This window comes from Populus alba, chromosome 6 (genome assembly GCF_005239225.2).
Source record: "Populus alba chromosome 6, ASM523922v2, whole genome shotgun sequence".
NCBI lineage: Eukaryota > Viridiplantae > Streptophyta > Magnoliopsida > Malpighiales > Salicaceae > Populus > Populus alba.
Genome location: NC_133289.1, coordinates 24,737,115 through 24,757,942, shown reverse-complemented (window position 1 = coordinate 24,757,942; position 20,828 = coordinate 24,737,115). Strand labels below are relative to the sequence as shown.

General features: G+C 38.7%; 1 pseudogene; it reads left to right on the top strand.

The window, feature by feature from the left end:
- The first annotated feature begins 12,584 nt into the window (after positions 1-12,584).
- On the top strand, positions 12,585-20,561 carry LOC118058170 (uncharacterized; annotated as a pseudogene).
- Positions 20,562-20,828: the final 267 nt, after the last annotated feature.

Below are 20,828 nucleotides of genomic sequence, written 5' to 3'. Positions count from 1 at the left end.
CTAGGAAACCCGGGTGTACTGGTCTCGTCAAAGATTCATGAGTAAGGGACTAATTATGGTTAGGGAAGGTATTAGCACCCCTAACACACCCTACCTAAGGTAAGCTACTTCGCGGACTTGATGTGTTAAAGAAGTTTTAAAAATTCTGTTCATTCATCGAATTTTAGAAATACAACTTACATGTAAGTTCATAATTCTTTATCCGTGAGCAAATCGGAATATTAAATTCTTCTTTATTCTTGCAATTTTATCATATAAAAAAACATTCATAAAAAAAATACAAACCACACATTCACTTTCAAGCTTCGTGGACCTGATGTGATTTTAAAATAAATTTTTAGTCCAATTCTAAGGCTTTGATAAATCAGTTATTAGTTCTCAGAATATATGTAGATACATGTTCTACATTTTCATGGAAAATACAACATGATTTTATCTGCCCTTTAGATATTTGTGCATATAAATTAAAATATTAAATTCATTTTTTTTCTTTTGATTCAATAACATACATAAAAAAATACAGACACACACACAACTCTTCTTCTATTATTATTTTCTCTTTCTTTTCTTTTCCTTTTTTTTTTTACATCCACACTTTAAAATACAAATTCAAAACAACTAAACAAAATTACATTAATGAATTTAAAATTTACAAAAATAGCCCCTAAAACTCAGGAAAACAATTCTAGGAAGCATTCTGGGTCTGCCTGAACAGTGGCGGCGTGCTACTCCACGCGTCGCTGCCGATAAAGGCCGAAAACCAGTGGATCGGGAATGCCTTCTTCTTCCCGGTCTTCCTCCACCGACGGTGAGGGTCACCGTCACCTGTAACAATAAGAAAAGCGCATAAAAAGCAGTCGGTTTTAGTTTTTTTATTTCTTTTATTTTCCAGATCTGCCTCTCTCTTCTCCTTCTTCGACTTCACGGCGGGCCAATTTGTTATGGGTTTCGTCTTCTCCTCTACTTTGGATGGCCGGTCTGGTGGTTGGGCGACGACGACTGTGCAGCAGCTGGTGGCTGGCTAAGGTCTGTTGGGGGAAGAAGGCGGACCGATTTGGGATCTGTGGGCACCACTGTGCCGGGCTGCTGTCGGCCGGTTATGATGGAGGCCGGTCACGGTGCTGAGGTGGAGATATCGCCGAGGAAGGCCGGTCTGCAATTCTGGTGTCGCTTCTCTAGCACCGGCGGTGGAAGGGTTGAGGAAAAACTAAGAGAGAAGATGGACGATGGAGGGGAAAGAGAGGCTAGTTCGGTTTCCAAAGGAAGAGGGGGGTGGCCAGAGATGTGGCTGGAAGTCAACACGTCGGGTGGGGGCTGTTAGAGGCTGGTATGTGGCTGTTGGCAAGCCAGCCGGGAAAAAGGAAGAAGGAAAAAAAAATCTAAAGGGAGGGGGGCCTCTGGCGGCTGCCTTTGGTGAGGGAGAGGAAAATGTTAAGCTTTTAGGGTTTCTGTTTTTTGTGTTGCCTCTCCCCCCAAATCTCAAAATTACCCCCTTTGATTGTAAGTTTTGGACCTATATTTATGTTGGTGGGAGAAACCACTGGTGGTGGCTTTGAAACACTTAGAGGGGATAAAACACAAAATTTTATTACAAGAATAAAAAGCTTACGATTACACAAAAAGCATACAATACACACCCTCTCTTTCTCTCTAGTGTTCATCTCTATTCTCTCCACACAATATAACATAAGTTAAGCACTCTATTTCTACACGAATTCAAAACAAGAAAATTCAACCTTCAAGTGTGAAGGCGGCTGGCGGCAGTAGGTGTGGAGGCGGCTGGCGGCTGGTCGGTAACAGCTGGTGGCTGGTTGGGCGGTGGTTGCCTTCCTTGACCTTCTAAATTGAGTTTAAGTTCAACAAATCTCCCCTTTAAACTCAATCGAGAGATATCATGCCAAGCATGGACTTTAATCTGATAAATACTTCTCCTTTTAATGGCTTTGTGAAGATGTCTACAGCTTGATCATTTGTTCTGCAAGATATCAGTTGGACTTCTTCATTCTTCACATGTTCCTAGATAAAGTGATGACGTGTATCAATGTGTTTGCTCCTCTCATGATACACTGGGTTCTTTGCCAATGCGATTGCTGATCGATTGTCAATATAAATCTCCGTAGGATTTTCTTGAGGAAATCCTAAAAACTTCAGCATATTCCTTAACCATATTGAGTGGCATACGACTGAGTTGGCAGCAACATACTCAGCTTCACAGCTTGATAATGTTACAATCGATTGCTTCTTGGATGACCATGTGAAAGATGTGTCTCCCATGAAAAAGACAAACCCTGTTGTGCTTTTCGTTTCATCCAAATCTCTACCCCAATCACTATCCGAGTAGCCTACAAGATTAAAGTCTTTACTTGAGGTATAAAACATACCTTCATTCATTGTACCTTTGATGTAGCGAAGAATTCTCTTGGCTGCATTCAAGTGAGAGTGGTCTGGTGTCTCCATGTATCTGCTGATGAGTCCGACTCCGTAGAGTATATCTGGTCTGGTACATGTCAAGTACCTCAAGCTTCCTACTAAGCTTTTGAAGTAAGTTGGATCAACATTTCCAACCTTACTCTTCCTCAATTCTACTCCATTCTCAACTGGAGTTGATACCAGATTGCAGTTTTCTATCTTGAACCTTTCAAGAATATCTTTGGCGTAACCGCTTCGGGATACAAAAATCCCTTCTTCTTTCTGCGTTACTTCCAAGCCAAGAAAATGGGACATTAGACCAATGTCAGTCATCTCAAACTCCTGTACCATGCTTCGTTTGAAGTCTTCAAACATGGTAGGATTGTTGCCGGTGAATATCAAATCATCAACATATAGGCACGTAAATAAGATGCTGCCACCTGATCCTTTCTTCACATATATTGCATGTTCGTATGGACATTTTTCAAATCCATTATCTCGAAAATACCTGTCAATTCTAGTATTCCAAGCACGCGGAGCTTGCTTCAAACCATAGAGAGCTTTCTTCAACTTGTATACTTTGCCTTCATTTTCAGCTTCAATGTAACCAAGTGGTTGTTCAACATAGATCTCTTCTTCTAGGAAGCCATTCAGAAATGCTAACTTCACATCGAGTTGATAGATCTTCCATTTATGTTGTGCAGCTAGTGAGATCATCAGTCTGATTGTCTCTAGCCGGGCTACTAGAGCAAATACTTCTCCATAGTCAATGCCTTCTCTCTATTTGTAGCCTTTAGCCACTAATCTGGCTTTGTATCTTTGCACTTCTCCGTTTGCATTCTTCTTCGTCTTGTAGACCCATTTGACACCTATTGCTTTCTTGTTTTCTGGTAGATAAGTCAGCTTCCAGGTATCATTCTTCTCAATGGCATGTATTTCTTCATCCATTGCTTTTATCCATTTCTCTTCTATGATAGCTTTATTGAAGCTTAATGGATCACTATCTGCAAAGAAACAAACAAAGTTGTATCTTCCATGACTTGAGTGGCATCGTACAACTCTTCAAGATTTCTCATCCTTCTTGGTCCTTCTGATGAGGATGTTGATGGTGGTGTTGATGATGATGCTTCTGGTGTGTTCCTCCTTTTGAATACAGGGAATCTATGTACCGAACTTTGTGGTTCAGCTGCTGGCACAATCGGTTCTTCTATAAGTACTATTGGTACTTCTTCACCTTCAAGGATCAAATCAGTGTTGATCCATCTGACTGCTTCTTGATCATCATTCCATTCCCAAGATTTATCTTCTTCAAAGATAACATCTCTACTCATAATTACTTTCTTCGTGATGGGATTATACAGCTTGTATCCCATCCTTCTTTCACCTATCCGACAAAGATGCATTTCTCACTTTTATCATCGAGCTTTGTCCTTCTTGCATCTGGGATCTTTGCATATGCCACACAACCAAAGACTCGTAGATGAGTAACACTTGGTTTGTGACCACTCCATGCTTCTTCTGGAATGACGCCTTGCAAACTTCTGGTTGGGCAGCGATTCAACAGATACACTACACATGATACAGCTTCAGCCCAGTATTGCTTGGGCAACTTCTTGGCTTTGAGCAGACTTCTTGCCATGTCAAGAATCGTTCGATTCTTCCTTTCAGCTACACCATTCAGTTGTGGTGTATAAGCTGGTGTTGTCTGATGTCTGATGCCTTGTTGTGTATAGAAGGCTTCAAAGTCATTTGCTGTATATTCTCCACCTTGATCAGATGTTACGGTTCTGATCATGTAGCCATTTTGCTTCTCCACAATTGCTTTAAAATCTTTAAAACAATTGAATGCTTCTGACTTCCTCTTCAGAAAGTATATCCACGTCTTTCTGCTAAAATAATCAATAAAAGTGAGGAAGTACCTATTTTGTTCAGTCGACATAGGCGTTATTGGGCCACACACATCTGTGTGCACTAACTCCACTGGCCTCTTTGCTTTCCAGTTGACTTCTTTGGCAAAACTGGATCTAAGATGTTTGCTGAGGACACAACTCTCACAAACTTCATCTGGATGATCAATGTGAGACAAACCTTTGCCCATCTTCTTGCTTGCTAGCATCTTTAGGCTTGTGAAATTCAGATGTCCAAGCCTTAGGTGCCAAATCCATTCTTCACTGTTGGTGATGGCACTCAAACACCTTGCTGCATCATACTGGATGTTCAAAGGAAACATCCTATTCTTGGACATTTTCACATAGGCAATTAATCTCCAATTGTTGTCTCGAATTGTCAGATGACAGTTCTTCGAGTAAAAAGTATAACTCCATAAGTTGACCTAAGCTGATCAGGTTCTGCTTTATGGCTGGTACATAATAGACATCGGCGATGTAGCTATGATCACCGTTCTTCAACTTGATTGAAATGTTGCCTTTACCTTTGAATTATCTCTAAAAGTAACTAGACCGTGTTTGGTCTCATCTAGATCACTAAATAACTCTCGGTAGCTGCACATGTGATTTCTAGCTCCAGTATCTAGATACCATATATCCTCCTGTTTCTCACCAAGTCCTTGTTGGACAAGTAATGCAGCTGCTTCTGTGTCATCCTTCTCTACATAGTTGGCTTGCTCATGTATCTCTAACGGAGCTTTCCTTCGGCATTCAGTGCTATAGTGCCCAAATTGATTGCAACTATAACATTGGATATTCCTCTTCTCACGGTTATTGTAACCGCCTCCTCTTCCTCTAGGAGTGAATGTCTGTTGTCCTCGACCTCCTCTGGTGGTGTTTCTACCACCTCTTCCTCTAAAGCTTGTATTCCAAGATCCTCTTCCTTGGAATCTCTGAAATCCTCCTCTGGATTGTTGACTTCCTGCTTGAGTGGTATATCCACTTGTTGAAGTCTCCCCTTGCTCATATCTGCCTTTGAGAGACAGCTTTGCTTGTAAGGCATGCTCAATAGCCTTATCTCCATTTCGCTTTACAATCTTCTGTTCATGAGCTTGCAAAGAACTCATAAGTTCATTAACTGTCAACTTGTCCACTTCCTTGGACTCTTCAATTGCGACAACAACATGATCAAATTTTGGATCTATGGATCTCAAAATTTTCTCAGTAATTCAAGTATCTATGATGGCTTCTCAATTTCTCCTCATCTGATTGACTATCACCATGATCCTTGTGTGATAATCAGAAATAGATTCTGAGGACTTCATTTGCAATAATTCAAATTCACCTCGTAAAGATTGAAGACGAATCTTCTTGATTCTGTCAGCACCTTTGTATTTCTGTTGGAGAGCCTCCCATATATCATGTGATGTTTCAGCGGAAGCTATGATCTCGAATGTATCTTCATCAAGACCTTGATAGATGATGCTCTTTGCTTTGTTGTCTTTCTTTCTGTTGACTTTCAAGGCTTGCTTGTATGCCTCTTGTAAATCATCTTCTGCTTCTTTGGACTCTGGTTCATCATAACCATAGTGTACAATATCCAAACACTCTTGTGAACCAAGGAATGCCTTTAATCTGATGCACCAACTATCATAGTTGTCTTTGGTCACCTTCGGGATGAGTCTTTGTGTACTTTCTGTGGTCATTTTGCTCTTTGAATGACTATATCACCTTTCTAGAAGCTGAATTTGACCAAACGAACACTATAGATCGATCCAGAATCGTCCAAATAGTAGGGAACCGGTCTGACTTTGTAGAAATCGGGTAAGAAAATGGGTGAACTAGTCACAAAACCAATTCTGTACGGTGGGCGGTTCGCTGGGATCGAATCGGGAATATTCTGTCGGCTCGGCTGCGGCTCGGCTGGTGGCTCGGTTGAACTCGGCTTGCGGCTCGGCTAGTACGCGTCTTAAACGGCTCAGCTCGACTCAAATATGGCGTTTGTGGCTCACCGCGGTCTCCGATCAGGCTGATTCTTTCACCAGTGAGCTCGTATGGATGAGCTCTACACTTAGATTGATCAAAAATTGTTTTTGACAACTTTGAAAATTCGGGTATATCCCAAAACACTTCTGTTTTCTGACGAACGGGGCTCTGATACCAATTGTTGGTGGGAAAAACCACTGGTGGTGGCTTTGAAACACTCAGAGGGGATAAAACACAAAGTTTTATTACAAGAACAAAAAGCTTACAATACACACCCTCTCTTTCTCTCTAGTGTTCCTCTCTATTCTCTCCACACAATATAACACAAGCTTAGCACTCTATTTATACACGAATTCAAAACAAGAAAATTCAACCTTCAACTGTGAAGGCGGCTGGCGGCAGTAGGTGTGGAGGCGGCTGGCGGCTACGGCTGGTGGCTGGCGGCTGGTCGGTGACTGCTGGTGGCTGGCTGGGTGGTGGTTGCCTTCCTTGACCTTCTAGATTGAGTTTAAGTTCAACAATTTATAGGAAAAATGTTGCTTGGGCTTCCAAATTGGTCCCTCAACTTTCTTTTTTTTTTGTAAAACTTTGATTTTTCTTAAGTTTTTTGTATTTTTTGAAAACGAGTAATATCAACGTCGACTCAATGAGAAAAATTAATGGTTTTAAAAATAACATGTGAAAAGTTGAACGTGTTCCATAAACCTTTGAAAATTTAAATTCTTTTTTAGACAACGTTGAAAATGCTAAAAACGATGCAAACATATTAAAAATATATTTTATTGCATTTTTATTGTTTTTCGCTATTTTTGGATTTTCTGAAAATTTTAGTAAAAAATTGGGTCAAAAATTGAGTAACAACACAAGCCACGCTCAACAAGAAGGGTTCTTAAGAAAAATATTTCTTAATAAGTGGTTAAATATGGCTAAAAAGCTCTCCTCGTCAACTCGAAGTTGCTTTGTCAACGTAAATTTCAAGTGCCATCATTAGTGGAAATTGAAAATTGAATGAAATGCACAGTTTCAGAAAGACAAGTACAATGATGACTAAAGGGTATGGTCAATAGACTAAAAGACAAGTGCTTTATTGATAGGTAAAGGAAATTCCAAACTATCCCAAAACACTCGAAGCTATCAAAAACACCAAATCAATCTCTTCATTGGATACGAGTTCCTTTCTTTGCTTTTAAAAATCAATCATTACAAGAACCTTCATTTGTTCTTTTGGAGTTCAGGGCTCATCGTCATTTCATGGACCACTCAGAGATCATAAAGTTGTAGCTAGAAACAAGTTCAATAGCTACATATTTGTTGTTACTCATTTTTTAAAGCCATACGTGCTAATGTAGATGGTGTATATCCCCTTTAAATTGAAGGCAGGAGTTTAGTTCAGGGTTGTTGGGAGATTGATAAAAACAAAGGAAAAGGAAATGTTTTTCAGACCGTGTTTCAGCTGGCATCTGCTCTCCTGATCCTTCCCCTTTGCTATCAAAATTGTCAGGATTTTTAGGCTAATTAGGGAGTCTTTAAAATGATAAATTCGTCCTTTTCTATCTGGTTTCTAAGGTTGGATAAATCCCTCAGAAGCTGCACTAAAAAACTAGCTCTGCCGTTGTCGCAATTTTTTGTTCCAACTTAGGCTTTGATCTTGATCTAGTTCCATGCAATATCTGACCATCCCAGCTATATTTTTTCACTCATGACATGTTGAAATTGACCTAAACTTTTTATTGGATCCTAGGCTTGCTATTTTTTATGGCAGACTCTTAGTCAAAGTAGGATGCTTGGCATTGTCAGTTTCCTGATTTAGATAAGGGGATCCTTTTTTTTTTTTTTTGATCAAATGTAAGTATTGTATAGATCAAAGGTGTTTGCAAGACAAGCTTGCGGTACATGCTGGAGACCAGCAATACAAGGAAAAAGGGAACAAAGTCCCTTAACTAACACATAAGCAAGACAAGGTTGCTGAAACCAAAAGCAAAGGGAACAGACTCCCTTTGTACAATCCATAGGCAAGTCAAGCTTTGCTGAATAAAAAACCAAGGGAACAAACTTTCTAGAACAACCTAGAATCTGAACAGGCAACAGAAGCCAAAAAACAAGCAACAATCCAACGATGAGAACATCGGATAGGGAAACAGCAGCCAAAACTCCGTCCAAACCCGGCAGCACCAGATCAAGAGACTAGTCGAATCAGGACTCCTTCCAATCTAGCAGATGGGATCAAAAAGACGGGAGCCAGGAACCCACGGACTAGAAGCCAAGGACGGACAAGCCGATGAGCATGAGAGGAAGCCACTGCAGCAAAGAAACCCACATAAGCAGGACGTTGACAGACGATCCATAAATAACGATAAGCCATCAGAAGAGGACCCCCCGTGATGAAAGGGAGAAGCCCCAACGTGATAAGAAATCACAGACAGCAGCTTCAACGAGGAAAGGAAAGCATAGGCAGACATGAATGCTTATCAACCAGGAAAAGAATAACTGTCCTGCCACCCATAGGACACAAATATCTGCCATCCATAAAGCACTAGCAGCTGAGAAATAGGTGGCAATAGCTCAAACTATGAATAGGAAACAAAAGCAACTAACAGCTGGAGCAGCAATCAAACAAGGCCACGATCAAGAGGGGGCAGAGCCCTTTAATCATCACGCTTAGACAACAGAGCAGAGCCACTCAGAAGCTCCCACGCTATCCAATTAAATGGAAGATCATGCAGGGGCTGGGAAATAAACCCCTGCATGCCCAAGCCACGAATTATCTCTCATCAGCTCAGCAACGGGACCATGCAGAGAGGCGGACCCTTCAAATTACAGCCAAAGCAAATTGAAGCATTAGCAGCCAATAACAGTACTGGACAGCTGCTCCCCCATGCAGGAACGAGGAATCATGCACGCCCCATTACAGCCAAAGCAAATTGAAGCATTAGCAGCCAATAGCAGCACTGGACAGCTGCTCCCCCCATGCAGGAACGAGGAATCAAGCACGTCCAGCACACTGAACTCCCGCCTATCAAACACATTCATGCAGACACATTCCTGCATGTTCATGCAGAAGGGAAGAGAAGAGAAGCCCAATGAACAACATTTCCCATGGTCATTAGGCTGCACGCCACCACAGAACATAACCACCGGAGGCAGCCCCAGCAAAGAATCACAGAGGCAACCACCAATTATAATAGAAGTCCAAGAGATACACTAGCTAATCAGGAGAGCTCACTCTCCTCCAAAATAAGAGCAAGTATTCATCCAATGCTCAGGACACATGGAATGTAAGGCCACGACAGACCATGCAGAGGCAGCAGAAGAAGATCTCGCTCAGGGGTTAGAACAGACCACGACAACTTGCTCTCCCATCTTCACGAGGAGTCACCAGGCAACGTTGATGAGAAAATGATTTTTCTCATGGAAACGAAGCACCATGAAGAAAAGGATTTGAAATTTTCGAAAAACCTGTGCAGGAAGGGCACTTTTTCCCTCAAATATTCTCTTGTTCCTTTCATCCCATATCAAGTAAACTATCATGCTGAGAGAGACTCGTCGCATTCTAGCTTCCAAATTCTTCCCCCTGGTTGACAGTCCCGCACAGCACTCTTTAGGGTGGACATGCGCTTTGTTTATTTCTCAGCCAGTCTTTAGGTGTTGTTTTCCACAAGGAGAATGTCCATCGGCAGCCAAAGAACAGATGCTCATGGCTCTCCTCGTCCTGCCTACAAAAGATACAGAATGTGTCGGTGTGGACAGGGGATCCTTTTTGACCAACTAGGTTGCAGCCAATTTCTGTACTTCAAAATGATTTTTTTTCTCATTCTTAATCCTTCATCAAAGTTGTAGTCCTAGACGCATAGATAAATTTGGGCTTTCGAATCGCTTGATTTCGATATTAGGAGCTCAAGATATTCCTGTTTGAATATTTGACGAGAATTCTGCCGCGAACAGGATCCTGACCAGAGTTGCACTAAAAACTCTGCTTCCATCATGATTTTTCTGGTTGTTATTCTTAGGTTATACTCACAGTCATATCAGAGTACTCGGCATTTGTTAGTTTTTTGAATCAGATCAGGAGACCATTTTTTACCAACCAGATTGTAGCCCAATTTTGTTCTGTAAAACGATTTTATCTCACCTCAAATCCTTCATGAAAGTTGTAGTTCTACATGTGTAGATGAATTTGGGTTTTTTGAATCACTTGATTTCGATATCAGAAGCTCAAGATATTCATGTTTGAATATCTTATGAGGAAGCGAAAATTCTGCCGCAAAACTTTTCTGCCGCAGGAAGGATTTCTGCCCCCAAGTTTGCAAGACTGAATTGAAAAAAAAAAAAAAAACTGAAGTAAGGGAGTTAATTGCAGATAAAAATTGAAAAGAAATTTTGGCTGGGTTTTGGGAAAAAAAATTAAAAAAATGGATAGGATTCAGCAAAAGACAGAAAAATCTGCCACCATGAATTACGTGGCTGCTGCTGTATTTCTTTTTCAGCAATACAAACGACACCGTCATACATTACTTCGCATTTATTCTTTTCTTTGTTCAGCTGAGGAAAGCAGCGGCACCGTTTTGAAACAGCCCCTATGGCACTGTTTATGTGCATTGTTCAGAACGGTACCGTCCCTCTGCAACCGTTGCCTGCTAATTTTTGAAAACCTCTCGTCCTTGCACCCTCTCGTCCCCCCTTTTCACGCAAAAATGTACAGCTGCAAGCCTGCAACTCATAGCTCCAGTCCAAGGAAATCGTTTTGCCCCTCACTGTGCCAGCTGTGAAACAAGACGTAAAGAGGAGCCTCATCATCATCTAAGGGCTGAGATTGTTTCCTACCAGAGGCGGTGGAGATGAGAGAATGTGAGGGTGGTCTCCAGTTCAGGCATATATATGAGACTGCTTGGTAAAACTAGGAGAGGGGAGAGTTTAAAGACAGAGAGAAAAAAAGAGGAGGCAGGGGAGAGTAAAAGAAACATAGAACTACACTAGCTGAGGTTAGAGAAGCCGAAAATCATTGAGAGCGGGAGGAGATTACCTTGAGTCTATCCTACTCTGTCGAACCGGGGTTGACAAAGACTCTAAGAGGTCTTCGAAAAGCTCCCAACGGTAGAAAAAGAGGAAGGCTTGCTTCGGGTCATTAGAGGCAAAAAGGTGGAGCTTTGCCATCAGCTACATATTCATCTTCTGCAGGATCTGCAGGTATTGAGCATATGTAAAGCTGCTGGTTTGTTTTTTGTTTCCTTTAAAAATCTGTTTCTACTTCTATTTCGGGACGTCATTTTCCATCAGCAACAAAGTTATATGCTTTCTCATTGTTACATCCAGAACTTTGAGTCTAGATTTCTATTTACCGTTAAGAGCTGCGTTTTTGTTGTTTTTTTTTTTGTTGTGAGGGACTGCATGCCCACTGTTTTTGTTTTCCATGTTTGCAAGCAAAATCTGCAGGTATAGTTTTCAGCCTCTGTGTTTTTTTTTCTGCTATGCTACAACCCTTGCATGTGTGTTTCGTCATGTTCCAGAATCTTTTCTTTCCTTTGCTCTGGATGGTTGTGTTCTGTTTAAAAGAAAGGTGGCATGCTTACCCCCGATCCATCCATGGTTACTAGTTGTTTTCCTTTTGCTTATATTAAAAGCTAGATATGCTTTTATGTTATGGTTTTTACAAGGGACCGTGATTTTTTAAAGGGCTCCATCATCCATCGCCCACTCTGATTAGTGTCTCTTGAGTGGGATTTGTATAGGAGGTTTTTTCACACAGATTGAGTTTTCATCTATAAAGAAAAACGTGAGAGGGGTTCCTCTGCATTTGAGGTTTCTCTTGGCAGGTGTTTGGTTCACATTGTCATTCTTGTTTTATGTGGAAAAGGATGTTGGTAGCAGACCATGGGTCTGTAGAGAAAGAAAGATAAAACAGAGAATAGAGAAAATGTAATCTTTATATGTTTATCTTTGTAATTGATAATAGTACAACAGAAGCTCACATATATATACATTCTAAAGTAATTAGTTACGAAATATTATTACAAATATAATTTCAATTTTGAAATCATGATTAGTGTAGGTTCATCAATGCAGTAGAATATCCATCATAAACAAGAAGCTTACAGTTACAAAGTTTGAATCTTTGTAACTGTAACTCTTTGGTCTTCAATGTCAGTTACATGTCTGTCAGTTACAAAGTTTGAATCTTTGTAACTGTAACTCCTTTGGTCTTCAAATGTTTGTTATCTTCTTTATGCTTAACATGTAGTTATGGTATTTAACATATCTAATGCAAAGGCATGATGTTTGGATTGTTTCCTTCAGCGTGATACAAACATGGCAGAGCCTGAGTTTAAGAAAAGGGGAGAGGCAGGTTCATGGGTTCTGTTATAGGATGGGGTCTCGAAGTTTTGATTTTCATGTGTATACAAAATTACTCTTTTCTGTTGAAAATAGTGGGCCACGCTACTTATGGACCGAAGTTTTTTTTTAATGAGATTTGGCAAAGTTCTTTCCCCTACCGGTTCCTGCGGCTCTGGTTTTTTTACACGCATTGTTTAAGTCTTGCATTGTTAGAAATATATGTGATGGCAAAGTTCTTTCCCCTACCGGTTCCCCTAATGTTTGTGTTTTAATATAATAAAAAAATATTTTTTTAGTGTGTTGCATTACGGCCAATACCCTAACATGTTTTTTTTTAAAACAAATATTTTGAAACTTTCAAAAGTGTGTTTTCGCATGGATTTCTTAAACACAAAACAAAAAATTTATTTCCTTGCATCTTGGATTTTTAACAACATGTTTGTAAATTCCAAAGGGTGTTGGCCAATATTCCAAAAAATATAAAAATCTTATTTTTAGGAATTCGTCTTCATTCACTATTAATATTTGGATAAAGAAATCTCAAGAGGGGTAAATATCCAAAATATTACTAGGAATAATTTGTTATTATTCATTATTAATGTTTTGGATAAAGAAACCCTAAAGGAGTTAAATATCCAAAATATTATTAGGAATAATTCGTTATTATTCACCACGGATGTTTGGATAAAGAAACCCCAAAAGGGGTTAATATTCAAAATATTATTGGGAATAATTCGTCATTGGTCACTATTAATACTTAGATAAAGAAACCCCAAGTGGTAAAATATCAAAATATTTTTTTAGGAACAACAAAAGTCATTATCCCTTAATAACACAAGGGCAAATAACCTATGAAAGGTAAAATGTCCAAAATATTGTTAATAGGAATACGACTTGTTTTTTATTTTAACGGAAGGGTCAATTTATGCCTAAAAATTTTATTTAGAACAATTTAATTACGTATCCTTGAAAGAAGCCTCAATTATAATTAGGGACATTTCAAATTTTGATTCCACAATTTAAGAGTCCCTTCAATTATAATTAGGGCAAAAATGGGTTTTTAAAGCCCCTTGAATTTCCTTAGATTTCTAAATTTTTTTTCTTCTTTCTCTTGCGATTTACGAGTTGCGAACACTTGGAATACTAAGGGGAAAATGTGCTCTTAAGCACATTGAATCTCCTTAGATTTCTATCTTAGTTGTATCCAAATTCATAAATTTTGAATTTGTTTCAAATCAAACATAGACTTCAAGAGATCTGCACCGTTTCTCTTTGGAACTCTACTGACATATCTAAAGGTATGATCCGTATTGGCCAAGGGTTTCTTCCCTTAGACTTTGAACCCAAGTTCGTTCATCAGAGCAGACTTATCTTAGGAAACTGATGGGATTAGAGAACATCAACACCATAGCAATTACAAGGCAAACCAAACACCAAGCAGCTTACCTTAGGTAGGGCGTACTAGGGGTGCTAAAACCTTCCCTTTACGCAATTAGTCCCTTGCCTTAGAATCTCTGAAAGACCAGTTAGGTTTCCTAGTGACCATAATACTAGGTGGCGACTCCCTTTTCACAAAACAAAGACCCCAACATCAATCCCTGCTACCAGGAAGGGTCGCCTCGACGTCGAGCTCTCGCGAGTGTACGACAGGATGGCGACTCCACTGGGGACCCTTGGACTAGGCTTGGTAGTTTGTTTGTTTATGCTATGTATTATTGGTTTTTGCATTCTTTTTGCTATGAATGGTTAAATACTCTAGCATGCATCTTTGCATCTTGTCATGCATGGTATATTGGATATGGATATAGATTTTATTGCATCCTGTCATGCATCACTTTTTATTATTATTATCTTTTTGAGAGCACACATATTAAACTTTAAGTTAGGTGGGGGACTAGCAGCTTGCCTTATGACTTTAGTCAAGGTTTAAGTTTGTGTAAACCCAACTCTTTGCTGAGTGCTTAGACTGGTAGTGATTGGTATACGTGCCATCTCACTATCTACTGAGCCCCCATATTGCCTTTACGAGGGTGATCACTAGGACAGCACGAGACCCTCTGTTAGAGACCAAGTAGTAAACTTACCCTATGTCTCGCATAAAGGAACTAGAACCTATCTTTAGGGTGTATGCTCCATAATATCTTTTGCATTAAAACAAGTCTAACCCCAATGCTTCTTAAACTACAGGACTTGTGAACAAAATGACCACCACTACTAAATTTTCCATCATGGAATATGGAAAAATTCAGAACTGTCACAATTGACTAAGGAGATTGCCTTAAAAGCGATGTTATGAAATTATCACCAATCAAGAATCTGAATTGCACTGTGAACAAGTTAATGGCTCACTTACAGAATGTGGATAAAGTTGTATTTTTTTAGGAAATATTACACTTATCAAACATTAATGAGAAGGGTGTTTGCCCATCTTTTGTGCAAAATCTGTGTTTTGGTGAATATGCTTCAAGCAAACGACTCGAAAGGCAATACTTCCTAACAAAGCAATGTGACAAGAGAACCTATGTATATGAGGTGGTGGCTATTAATCATTCACGAGAAGGTTGCATCCATCCCCAATAAACAAAAGCATTCTTATCACAATCATGCATTATATCAGGCACGCATGTAGGGTATCCTCATCATTTTCAAAAAAATATGGCCGAAGAAGATAATCAATCACTTCATAATGAGAATAATGAGAATAACCGTATGAGAACACTTAGAGACCCTATGAATCCTACAAGAACAAGTGCACCCTCATGCATAGTTTTCCCTCCTGATGCATCTCATTTTAATTTCAAAGCCAGGCATTATTCAACTCCTACCTTCTTTCATGGTTTAGAACTAGAAAATCCATACTTGCATTTAAGGGAATTTGAGGAGGTCTGTAATACCAATAATCACTCAAATTGTAGCATGAACACCATTCGATTAAAGTTTTTTTCCTTTTTCATTAAAGATAAAGCTAAAACATGGCTACAAAAATTTGAGACCAGGATCCATTCGTGCTTGGGATGAAATGCAACAACAATTTTTAAAGAAGTTTTTTCCGTCTCACAGAACAAACTCTTTCAAAAGACAAATCATCACTTTCATCAAAAGCCAGGGAGAAACATTTTTACCAATGTTGGGATAGGTATCGAGATCTGCTTAATACTTGCCCACATCATGGTTTTGAAATATGGAGATTGGTTTCACATTTTTATGAAGGTTTAACACCTAGAGATAGGCAAATGGTTGAATTGATGTGCAATGGAACCTTTGAAGATAAAGACCCTAATGAAGCAATGGAGTACCTAGACTTACTAGCCGAAAATGCTCAAAATTGGGACACCACAGGTACTTATGAGGCATCAGGTAAAACTCAACCTCATACATCTAGTGGAGGTATGCACAACCTTAGGGAAGATCATGACCTCCAAGCCAAGTTTGCATCTTTAGCTAGAAAAGTCAAAGCACTTGAATTGAAAAAGAGTGGGCAATTAAAATCTGTTCAAGAGATTGTGTGTCAAATCTGTGAAACCAAGGAACACTCAACAAATGATTGTCCAACTTTGCCTTCTTTTAAGGAATGCCTCCATGAACAAGCCCATGCTTTAAACAGTTTCCAAAGGCCCAACCATAACCCATACTCACAAACGTATAACCCTGGTTGGAGAAATCACCCAAATTTCAGTTGGAAGAGTGATAGCAACAATGCACAAACTTCACAGCCACCATTTCAAGCACACCATAATTTCCAAAATTCTCATGGATATGCACCTCCTTATGCTCCATGTCCTAGAAGAAATTTTGAGGAAACATTACATACATTCATTGAAAAGCAAGAGACAATCAACACTCAACTTGCTCAAAGCATGACAGATTTTAAAGATGCTCTTGCAAAATTAACATCTGCTCTCAGTTTCCAAGAGAAAGGTAAGTTTCCTTCTCAACCACAGCAAAATCCAAAGGGACTATACAATGAAAATGCAAGTAGTTCTGGAAGCCAACACATGGATCAAGTCAAATCAGTCATCACTCTTCGTAGTGGTAAGGTTATTGAAAAAACCTGTTATTGAAAAAACCTATTCTTGAACCTTGTGAGAAAGATGATGAGTCTATCTCTGAGGGTAAGGAAGGGTTGAACCTGAATATTGCAAAGAAAAAGGCTGATTCCCCGCCAGCACTTCCATTTCCTCATGCCATGACCAAACAAAGGAAAGTCAATCACAACTCTGAAATCTTTGAAACTTTCAAACAGGTAAGGACCAATATACCTTTGTTGGATGCTATTAAACAGGTTCCTTCCTATGCTAAATTTTTGAAAGATCTATGCACTGTGAAGAGAAAACTGAATGTGAAAAAGAAAGCCTTTTTAGCCGAACAAGTAAGTGCCATTCTTTAGAACAATAATGCTTTGAAATATAAAAGACCCTGGTTGTCCTACAATTTCTTTGCTTTATTGGAGAACATAAAATTGAAAGAGCCTTACTTGATCTTGGAGCTAGTGTGAATTTACTTCCATATTCAGTCTTTCAAAGTCTCAATCTAGGTGAGTTAAAACCAACCTCTGTAACTCTTTTACTTGCTGATAGATCTGTAAAAGTGCCTAGAGGAATAGTTGAGGATGTGTTAGTACAAGTCGATAAATTTCATCTATCCTGTGGATTTTATTGTCTTGGACACGCAACCTGTTGAAGCATGTAATTCAATTCTTGTCATTTTAGGACGTCCATTTCTTGCCACTTCTAATACATTGATTAATTGTAGGAATGGACTGATGAAGCTATCATTTTGGAAACATGACATTGGAGATGAATATTTTCAACATTTACAAGCAACCTGGAGATGATAATGATTTACAGGAAGTGGACTTTATTGAAAAATTAGTTCATGATCAATTTCAAACCACTTCTATTGAAATTGAGATTGATGAAATCTGATGATTTGCAAATGGTCTATTTTCAGGAAGAATCAAAGGCATGCAATTGGAGACCATAAAATTGAAGAATTGCCACCACGATCAATTGAGCCCATACCTTCAAGTGTGCAACCACCAAAACCTGATTTGAAGCCGTTACCATTTAATCTCAAAGACTTATTTTTGGGAGAGAATGAAACTTTTCCGGTAATAATCTCTTCCAAACTTAATGCACATCAAGAAGGTAAGTTATTACAAACTCTAAAATGCACAAAAATGCATTAGGATGGACCATAGCTGACATAAAAGGAATTAGTCCTTTGATTTGCACACACAGGATTTATTTGGAGGAAAATGCTAAACCCTCTAGAGAAATGCAACGAAGGCTTAATCCTAATATGAAAGAAGTAGTGAAAAATGAAGTCATTAAGCTTCTAGATAATGGAATCATTTATCCTATTTCTGATAGCAAATGGGTTAAGTCCTACCCAAGTTTGTACCCAAAAAGTCTGGAGTCACTGTGATAACAAATGAGAAAAATGAGTTAATTCCAACGAGGACTGTTACTGGTTGGCGCATGTGCAATTGACTATAGGAAACTTAATTCAATGACTAGAAAAGATCATTTCCCTTTACCTTTCATGGATCAAATCCTAGAAAGAGTTGCAGGTCATGAATTTTATTGTTTCTAGATGGCTATTCAGGTTACAATCAAATTGAAATTGCATTGGAAGATCAAAGAGAAGACTACTTTCACATGTCCATTGGTACTTTTGCATATCGAAGGATGCCTTTTGGATTATGTAATGCACCAGCCACATTTTCAAAGATGCATGCTTAGCATATTCAGTGATATGGTTGAAACGTTTTCTTGAGATTTTTATGGATGATTTTTCTGTTTTTGGTGATTCATTTTGATGATTGTTTGGACTAACTTAGAAAAGGTTTTGAGCAGGTGTGAAGAGAAGAATCTTGTACTGAATTGGGAAAAATGTCACTTTATGGTAACAAACGGCATTGTACTTGGTCACATTGTTTCATCGAAAGGAATTCAGGTTGATAAATCTAAAATCGAGTTAATTGCCAACTTACCAACACCAAAATCTGTTAAGGATGTTAGATCATTCTTAGGACATGCTGGTTTTTACAGAAGGTTCATCAAAGATTTTAGTGTAATATCTAAGCCCTTGAGTAACCTTCTAACAAAGGATAATATTTTTGAATGGACTGAACATTGTGAGGAAGCCTTTGTTAAACTTAAAAACTTGCTTACTTCTGCTCCTGTCATTCAACCTCCTGATTGGTCATTACCTTTTGAAATAATGTGTGATGCTAGTGATTATGCCGTGGGTGCTGTCTTGGGACGAAGAAAAGATAAGAAACCTTATGTGATTTACTATGCAAGTAAAACTTTAAATAGTGCTCAAATGAATTACACCACCACTGAAAAAGAATTACTTGCAGTAGTATTTGCTTGTGATAAATTCAGATCTTATCTTGTTGGCTCACCTGTTGTTGTTTTTAGTGATCATGCAGCATTGAAATATCTTGTTTCTAAGAAAGATTCTAAGGCTAGATTGGTGCGGTGGATTTTGTTACTTCAAGAATTTGATATCACAATCAAAGATAAGAAAGGCACCGAAAATGTTGTTGCAGATCATTTGTCAAGATTGACAATAGATTCGAAATCTGACATCACACCAATCGATGACTACTTTCCTGATGAATCTTTATTTTCCATTTCTACGATGCCTTGGTTTGCTAATATTGTTAATTTTCTTGTTTCAGGACAATTGCCAGCTCATTGGAGTACCCAAGACAAAAGAAAGTTCTTGAACGAAGTGAAGAACTTTTATTGGGATGACCCGTATTTGTTCAAATATTGTCCTGACCAAATATTTCGAAGATGCATTCCTGACAATGAGGTAAGTAGTGTCATTAAATTTTGTCATTCTGAGGCATGTGGGGGTCATTTTTCGTCGAAAAAGACAGCTGCAAAAATCTTGCAAAGTGGATTTTACTGGCCCACCATGTTCAAGGACTCACATGCATTCTGCAAGACTTGTGAAAATTATCAAAAATTAAGATCTATTTCAAAACGTCACATGATGCCTTTATATCCTATTCTTGTCATTGAGATCTTTGACTGTTGGGGTATAGATTTTTTGGGTCCATTTCCTCCATCATTTGGTTTCATGTACATATTAGTCGCAGTAGATTATATTTCAAAATGGATAGAGGCAATTCCAAGTCGAAACAATGATCACAAAACAGTGATAAAGTTTTTGAAAGACAATATTTTGAGTCGATTTGGAATCCCTCGAGCCATAATAAGTGATGGTGGAACACATTTCTGCAAGAAGCCATTTGCTTCTTTAATGAAGAAATATGGAATCACACACAAAGTTGTCACCCCTTATCATCCTCAAACAAGTGGACAAGTAGAGCTTGCTAATAGGGAGATCAAACAAATCTTGGAGAAAACAGTGAACCCTAATAGGAAAGACTGGTCTTTAAGACTTAATGATGCACTTTGGGCTTATCGAACTGCTTATAAAACATCATTAGGTATGTCACCTTATAGACTAGTCTATGGAAAACCTTGTCACTTGCCTGTGGAAATTGAACATAAAGCTTATTGGGCTATTAAAGCTTTCAATTCAAGCCTTGATGATGCTAGTCAGCTGCGAAAATTGCAAATAAATGAGCTTGAGGAAATAAGAAATGATGCATATGACAATTCAAAAATTCATAAAGCAAGAATTAAAGAGTTTCATGACAAGAAAATACTGAGAAAAACATTCAATGTTGGTAAAAAAGTCTTGCTTTATAATTCTCGACTCCATTTATTTCCTGGAAAACTAAGATCAAGATGGAGCGGTCCTTTTATTGTGAAACATGTGTATCCATATGGGGCCTGTGATATTGAGAATCCAAAGAATGGCAATGTTTTCAAGGTAAATGGGCATCGTTTGAAAGTTTATTTTGACAATTTTTCAGTTGAAAATGACTCTATTGAATTGATTGATCCTGTATATAAAGATTGATTCTTTTTCTCACATTGTTTTGTGTTTTGCTTTGGTGTATCTTTTGTTTTGCTAGTCTCTCTCTCACCCCGGTCAAATGGCGGATAACGGTACTCCGTGACATAAGTCGGTTCTTTCAGTTTCCTAAATAACTGATATTTGTATATATTTGTACAATTCTAAGCTCTTTTTCCCTTCTTTGAATCTCTTCTCTAATTCTCTTTTGAAAATGGACACCACTCTTGAAAAGTTGAAAAGGTATTTTCCCGCTTTGCCTCCAAATACGAT